Genomic DNA, 8,338 nt, shown 5'->3' with positions numbered 1-8,338 from the left:
TAAAAAGATTTTATGTGAAAAAAAAAAAAAACTAAATGATGGAGAGAACCCCAGCGTGTGTTACTGTAGTGTCTCTTCTTCCTCGTCGTCCTCCTCGCTACGTTATTGGCTGTTGTGTTGGCGTTGTATGAGTGGTGTCTGTTGGATTTTGTGTGTTTGATGAATGTTGTGTCGAATGGCTATTGCATGTCTGACGGTCGTGGCGTGTTTTGTGTATATTGTTCTTGTGTGTTATGTACGAATACTGTGTCTCCAAGCACCTTACTAAGTATAAGTTTAACGGCCGTCTGGTGTAGTGGTTTTTTTTTTTTTTTTTTCCTACCTATGCTGATAGCCTTGAGAGGCTATTTCAGCGTACCCTAGCTTGTGTAGGTGAGCTCGCGGGGCTCAAACCGGAGAATTGCTAACACCGCCCTAGCAAGAGCAGTGCTTCGCAGAATCTACCACCGGATCGGAAGCGCGACCCACTGAGAAGATCCGGCGAGAAACTCAGTGGACTGTGTCTGTGGGTTAATTCGCTCGTCGAGCCCTTCGTCGCAAGCGACGGGTTCGGCGAGGACGGTGACCGGTGCTTGTATTGCCTAAAAGCACCGTTAATGGATCAGGAGGATCCGTGATGACGTGCTTTGGGCGACGTCGACGGTTTACCAAACGGTCTACAGGATCGGGTATGTAGTTTCCGGCGGCCACGACAAGAGGGTTCTCATGTCGGGTGTAGTGGTAAGTGACATGGTCACTACATACGGGGGTCGCGGGTTCGAATCCCGCCAATATCTTCCATATTTGTATGATAAATATAAATGTCTTTTCCAGGGCTATGGATGTATATTAAATATATGTATGTGTATAATAAAAATCTTACATTTATTTCCGTTATCTGGTACCTGTAACACAAGTTCTTTACGAACTTATCACGGGACCAGTTAACGTGGCGTGATTGTTAGTAAATATTTATTTATTTATTTAATTGATGTGTGAATAGCTGCCTGTTTCTGTAGGATACCAACGTTAATGTTGCTATCCAATTTATTTAGGTATCTTGTAATACTTTTAGCTACTACCCCGGTAGCGCCAACGACTATTGGAATGACATCTGTGGAACACACAAACGACTGACTTCAGTTTTCAAATGATGGTATTTACTCAGTTTTTCAATTTCTTTAGCACCTATGTTGTAATCGGATGGTACAGTACATACTTAATATCAATTAGGAATGTGTTATTGTTGGTTTTATCAATATAAATAATATATACGAAATTATAAGTTTGAACATTACTATGGTTCTATTGTCAAAGACGATTTATTATCTATAATCAATGATTTCCCCAAGACTATACTATAGACAAGTCATATTAAAGACAAACAATATTATTCTATTCTCAATTTGACCACAGATTGAACAGTAAAAATGTTTGACAATAAACCAAGATTATATTTGTGTTGTGTTAAATATATGGTAGTGTGTGTAATGTTTTTTGTATTGATTTAGTGTATTTTTTATGCATAACTAATAAAAAAAATTGATATTCTGCACTCCGCTATATTCTCTATTACCGGATCACTCCACGCCATTTGCCTCTATCTGCAGCAGAGTGTAGAGCATCGTGACGTCCTCCAATCCCTAGACAGAATAGGGTGGTAAAATCGAAACAACTACTGAAGCGGTACGCAAAGGGAGGTCATAGAAAAATTCTGTTTACGGATGAGAAAATTTTCACAATTGAGCAACATTTTAACAAACAAAATGACCGTATTTATGCTCAAAGCTCTAAGGAAGCTTCCCAATTAGTCGACAGAGTGCAACGTGGGCACTATCCGACTTCAGTGATGGTTTGGTGGGGTATTAGCTATGAAGGAGTGACTGAGCCATACATTTGTGAAAAAGGTATCAAAACATCGGCACAAGTGTATCAAGATACCATTCTTGAGAAGGTAGTGAAGCCCCTTAACAACACCATGTTCAATACTCAAGAATGGTCCTTCCAGCAAGACTCGGCGCCAGGTCATAAAGCTCGGTCTACGCAGTCTTGGTTGGAAACGAACGTTTCGGACTTCATCAGAGCTGAAGACTGGCCGTCGTCTAGTCCCGATCTTAATCTGCTGGATTATGATTTATGGTCAGTTTTAGAGAGTACCTACGGCTTGCTCTAAACGCCATGATAATTTGGAGTCCCTAAAACAATCCGTACGATTGGCAGTGAAAAATTTTCCCATGGAAAGAGTGCGTGCTTCTATTGATAACTGGCCTCAACGTTTAAAGGACTGTATTGCAGCCAATGGAGACCACTTCGAATAAGCTTTTTATACTTGAAATTATTTTATATTTATGTATTAAACTAACACACTGTAAAAGTAATAAATGTTATTTGCAATAGATTTTTTTTTAGTTTTCCTTTGTAACAGTATTTATGGCCAGACTAAGTATATACGGTACATACATTTTTTAGAATTTTTGTCTGTCTGTCTGTTTGTTCCGGCTAATCTCTGGAACGGCTGGACCGATTTTGACGGGACTTTCACTGATAGGCAGCTGATGATATAAGGAGTAACTTAGGCTTTTTTAGACTCAGCTAGTGTTAAATAAAACAAAACAAAAATCCATATATTTTATTGAAAGAAATCTCTTTGGAAATGGCTTAGAGTAACGAATAGTCAAATAAATGTGTGTCATTAGTAAGCAATTTAGCACTTTTATTTGCTGGTAATGCCTAAGAGGCTAATCCAACTACGCTGTCACTGCTATTGACTGAACCCACAGACACAGCCCACTGAGTTTCTCGCCGGATTTTCTCAGTGGCACGCGTCCGCGATCCGGTGGTAGATTCTGCGAAGCACTGCTCTTGCTAGGGTCAGTGTTAGAATTATTCCGGTTTGAGCCCCGTGAGCTCACCTACTAGTTAAGATTACGCTGAAATAGCCTCTCAAAGCTATCAGCTTAGGTAGGAAAAAAAAATTGACTGAATTTGCTATAAGACAGACGCGACCCACCGAGAAGATCCGTCGAGTAACTGCTCTGCTGCTGCCCGGTCTATGGATTAGTTCGCTCGTCGAACTTTTCGTCGTAATCAACACATTCCACGTGGACGGTGACCGGTGCTTGAAGAGCTTAAAAGCACCGAGAGTGGGTCCAGGGAATCCGACTAGACATGTTTCTGGCGACGACGGTTTCGCTTGGCCCCGTCGCCTGAGTCGGATATTAATATTGCTCGACGTGCATTTTGACGTCGTCGTGGCCTAAAGGATAAGACGTCCGGTGCATTCGTATTTAGCGATGCACCGATGTTCGAATCCCGCCAGCGGGTACCAATTTTTCTAATGAAATACGTACTTAACAAATGTTCACGATTGACTTCCACGGTGAAGGAATAACATCGTGTACTTAATAAAAATGAAACCCGCAAAAAATATAATTTGCGTAATCACTGGTGGTAGGACCTCTTGGGAGTCCGTACCACCGCCCCGCCTGTTTCTACCGTGAAGCAGTAATGCGTTTCGGTTTGAAGGGCGGGGCAGCCGTTGTAACTATACTAAGACTTTAGAACTTATATCTCAAGGTTGGTGGCGCATTTACGTTGTAGATGTCTATGGGCTCCATTAACCACTTAACACCAGGTGGGCTGTGAGATCTAACACCCATTAATTAAAGCAATAAATAAAAGAGGGACCTTTAATTACAAAGATGTCGCTTATACCAAATAGCCTTTCACCCCTCGTTATTTAAATTTCAATAATTATAGTCAAAGTTCCAAACTTATAGTGTCACGAATATATCGTTTAACAAAAACGCTAACAAATAATTCATCTGCTTCAAGAATGTTAAATACAATAATAATTTAAATAGATAATTTCATTTATCTTGCGTTTTAGACCATAGGTCGAGGTTGGCTTGTAATCGAGAAACTATTTACAATAGTAATGTACTAACTACAATTTAGCAAAACAGTATTAGTTATGATAAAAATATTTACGAAACAATTATGTATCTAATGAGAATTAGAAAATTTATTTTAATAAAAAGTGCGCCTTAATTTATTTTTTATTTTTTTATTGCTTTAATGAGTGGATGAGCTCACAGCCCATCTGGTTTTAAGTGGTTACTGGAGCCCATAGACATCTACAACGTAAATGCGCCACCCACCTTGAGACATAAGTTGAGTCGTCTATTATCAAAGGTGGCAATCTATGCATTTGGACAAAAAAAAATTATTGATATGTCAATACAGATTGATTTGAATATAATCGTCTCCTTCAAAGAATACGGTTCAAAACCTGCATTAAATAAAGGTTAATACTTAACCTGTTATTTATCTAAGATGTCATTCCGAAGAGTTTTGTGACTGCCAATGGAATACAAAGTCAATAATTCGTTTTTCTGATTTACCACTCATTGTCCAAAAGTCAGATTGCCGGCTTTGATAATAGTCGACTCAGTTCTAAGGTCTCAGTATAGTTACAACGGCTGCCCCGCCCTTCAAACCGAAACGCATTACTGCTACACGGCAGAAATAGGCAGGGTGGTGGTACCTACCCGCGCGGACTCACAGAGGTCATACCGCCAGTAAAGGTTACAGAAGTAATTACAGAAGTAAAGGTTCTATTTTTCCAACTGCAAAGGCGAAGGTGGATCTGTGAATGAATTTAGATATCTTGGTTCTCTGATAACAAGTATTAATGACATACTCTTAATAGCAGAAATAATTAAGAGAATATTGTCGGCGAATAAATGCTACTTCGGCCTGATTAAATATTTCTATTCCAAAATTTTGTTACGAAATAACAAAATTCTTCTATGTGAGACCCTGCTGAGACCCATTCTTACTTATGGCTCAGAGACGTGGGTACTTAGCAAAAAGGATGAGAACCGTCTACTTGTGTTCGAGTGTAAGATCCTAAGACGAATATTCGGTGCTGTGCAGAAAAACGAGATGGATATCTATACTTGGATGGTCCTTATTTAGGGCTTGTGCGAAATTTTTTTCACGATAGTACTAACTCGGTTTAAAATCTATAAAAAAAAATTCATGCCAAGTTATAACTCTTAATTTTAATTTGAACCCAAATAACCAAACTTTTAAATGGAAATAACAGGGGAAAAAATCTCGTAAAATCGTAAAATTTACTTAAGCTTCAACTATGACCTAAAATAACTCAGAAACCGTTAGAGTTAGCAAAAAATCATAAGAGACCTTTTTTGTAGAGCGTTAAATTTTCTATACGAACTGTTGTTTGCCGACATGATCTGCTCATCAGTTCATGACGTATAAAGTTCTAAAGTAATAACAGATTTTTTCAAGCCCTTCGTCGCAAGCGACGGGTTCCACGAGGACGGTGACCGGTGCTTGTGATACCTAAGAGCACCGTTAATGGATCGGGAGGATCCGTAATGACGTGTTTAGGGCGACGTCGGCTGTTTACCATTCGATCCACAGGATCGGATTGAGCACACTGATGATGAGTAGGCCACAGTCATTAATAGACGTCAGCGAAGTCCACTAGCACAGTAAAACTGAAGCAAACGTATCATAAGCCGAAACAGTTACTAAACAGTTGACGAAAAGTTGACCTAATTAAATTATCTATCCGATTTTCGTGAATCGTAAATAAAGTCAATTAAAACAGATAATTAGTTGGACGTTTTATATCTCTCGTCCATGACAAGAAAAACTCTGAATTTGAACGTTTTTAAATTAAAATATATAAATAATACAGTATTTAACTTCGGTATTAAATCATCAAATACAATAATTATTTTGCTTGTTACAAAGATTTACCACGAAATGTCAGTTACCCTTTTAGTGCTGAGCCTATTTTCACATATTTTGCAGAAATTGCTAAAGGATTTTTGAAAAGAACTACCTTGCAAAAAACATTAACTTAAAATAAAATACAAAAAGCAATGCTAAATTCACACCAAAATACAGCCCACTGAGTTTCTCGCCGGATCTTCTCAGTGGGTCGCGTTTCCGATCCGGTGGTAGATTCTACGAAGCACGGTTTTTATGATATTAGGATCCTTGTAAATATCATACAACTCGTGGTTATAACGCGTCCTCCATATCTCTCAAATATATTAAGTGTATAATCTATGTCCATATCAGATACTGTCACACATCGAACAATGACAGCGCTCGGCGATATATCTTCCCTTTGACAAAACCTACGTTTTCAATTTAAAAAATATAAATCTATATTTTGACAGATTTGATTTAATATAAATCTATATTTTGTTAATTCATAGTTAATACATACATATGTACATAAATTAGTTAATTTACTAAATCATAAAGCAGAAACCTTGACATTAGTGCTTTTAAGCCTTCATGCTTGAATCAGCATTGTGTGTGAAGTGCGCATTTTTTTAATTTATCTTTTGGTATAAAAAACCAGACAGTCTACTAGACGAATGTCATTGTAAGAATTTGACGTTTTTACGACCGATCAATAAACCGAAATTAATTCTTATTTCGATTTTAAGTTTTTATAATTTTTTATACCGAAATTCACAGATAAATAAAACCTAACCTGTTAAAACTTGCAAGATATCTCGTGCGCATACTGTGTGTGGACAACCTTAGCCGCGCGCCGGAAGATTTCTTTTTTTTCCTACCTAAGCTGATGGCTGTGTCTGCGTAACCTAACAAGCAGGTGAGCTCATGAGGCTCAAACTTGACGACGTTGCTAACACTAACCCTAGCAAGAGCAGAGCTTCGCAGAATCTACCACCGGATCGGAAACGCGACCCACTGAGAAAATCCGGAGAGAAACTCAGTGGGCTGTGTCTGTGGGTTAATTTGCTCGCCGAGCCCTTCGTCGAATTCTAAAATAAATAAATAAATTCTAAATTTTTACCGAAGTACAAATTTAGGTTTTAATTTGTACTTCGGTAGAATTCTTATTTATCTAGAATCCCAGCGCGTAACAATATTATTTGAGCGTTACGCCACGTTCAAGATAGCAAATCCGAACAAAAAAACCAGATTTGTGGAAAGAAAGCTCTTAAGTTTCGCAACACGTTAATGTGCCTTTGTAAGACGTCCCACCATCAGTAAAACGATTCCCGTAAGCTCGCCTACCAGTCAAGGTGAAGAATGGGGCCTAGAATCATTATCAACGTGTATATTATAATCCCAGCTTCAAACTTCAACAATCCATATATGTATTGCGTTTACCCAGCACTTAAAATGAATCATTTTGCGCAACTGATGACTACGTTTGAGTAAGGAAATCCCAGTTATAGTCGGAGTAATGATAAAACGCATTGCCTAATACGTATAAGAACAACGGTGCTGTGCTATCAGATTTCGAAATCTTCATGATTGCCTCCAGATCTGCAATGAAGTACGTTATCCGGAGTTTTAAATAAGGGAGTTCAAAACGTAGCAGATTTTACTACTTATGCCACATCTAATCACTGTGGTTTTGATTTGTCGATAATGCAGATATCATACGAATATTTATTTTAGTTACTAGCGGAGCCGGCAGACTTCGTAGTGCCTAATTCGATAAATGAAAAACCTAAACTTTTGTATAAAATAAACTTAAAACAAACAAAAGGAATCCGTCCCACGGGGGACACATCAAAGGAAAAGCAAAATTATTATTTTTATTCAATTCCGAGCATTTTCATATTTATCTACCTTTTAAACCTTATTTGGACTTCCACAAATAATTTAAGACCAAAATTAGCAAATCGGTCCAGCCGTTCTCGAGTTTTAGCTGTTCTGACGCTATGGAAGGAGATTTTGCGTGAGCTCCAAGTCCCGGACTGACCAGGCGCTGTGCAGCGCCGGGATGAATGGTTGAACTTATTATCAGAGGCCATAAATACCGGATCCATCTTGAGATCATAGCGCCAGCGCAATAGTAGTTAATTGTTGTATTATCGTTGTTAATTGATAGTTAATTGCCCGAGACCGATCGAAAATAAATAAAATTAAAAAGTTTGTGGATGTTATTTATAAAGATCAAGAGCATCTATACATTAACACGTGAAGCAAAAACTTTGTACCCTTTAGTACGAAAATTGCGCGGATGGAGGAGTATGAAATTTCCCACACTTATAGAGAATATAGAGAAAGAGTGCAGAATGTTAATATTTTTTTTAAATTATGCATAAATAATACATTAAATCAATAAAAAAACATTACACACACTACCATGTATTTGACACACACAAGCATGCATTATTGTTTATTGTCAAACTTTTCGTATTCCTTATAGTCTGTGGTCGACTTGAGAATAGGTTAATATTGTTTGTCTTTATTAATATTTGTCTAAAGTGTAATCTTAGCAAAATCTGTAATTAAAGAAGTATAATAAATAGACTTTGACAACAGA

The 8,338-nt window shown here is 37.9% G+C and overlaps 1 protein-coding gene across 1 annotated transcript in view; it reads left to right on the top strand.

Moving 5' to 3' along the window:
* The window catches only part of LOC134201268 (uncharacterized), a 395,935-nt gene that overhangs the window by 137,616 nt on the left and 249,981 nt on the right, over nt 1–8,338 (top strand). The window lies entirely within an intron of this gene.

Source organism: Bombyx mori, chromosome 24 (assembly GCF_030269925.1).
Source record: "Bombyx mori chromosome 24, ASM3026992v2".
NCBI lineage: Eukaryota > Metazoa > Arthropoda > Insecta > Lepidoptera > Bombycidae > Bombyx > Bombyx mori.
The sequence above is the reverse complement of the archived record's forward strand: the minus strand, read 5'-3'. Positions and strand labels throughout refer to the sequence as shown.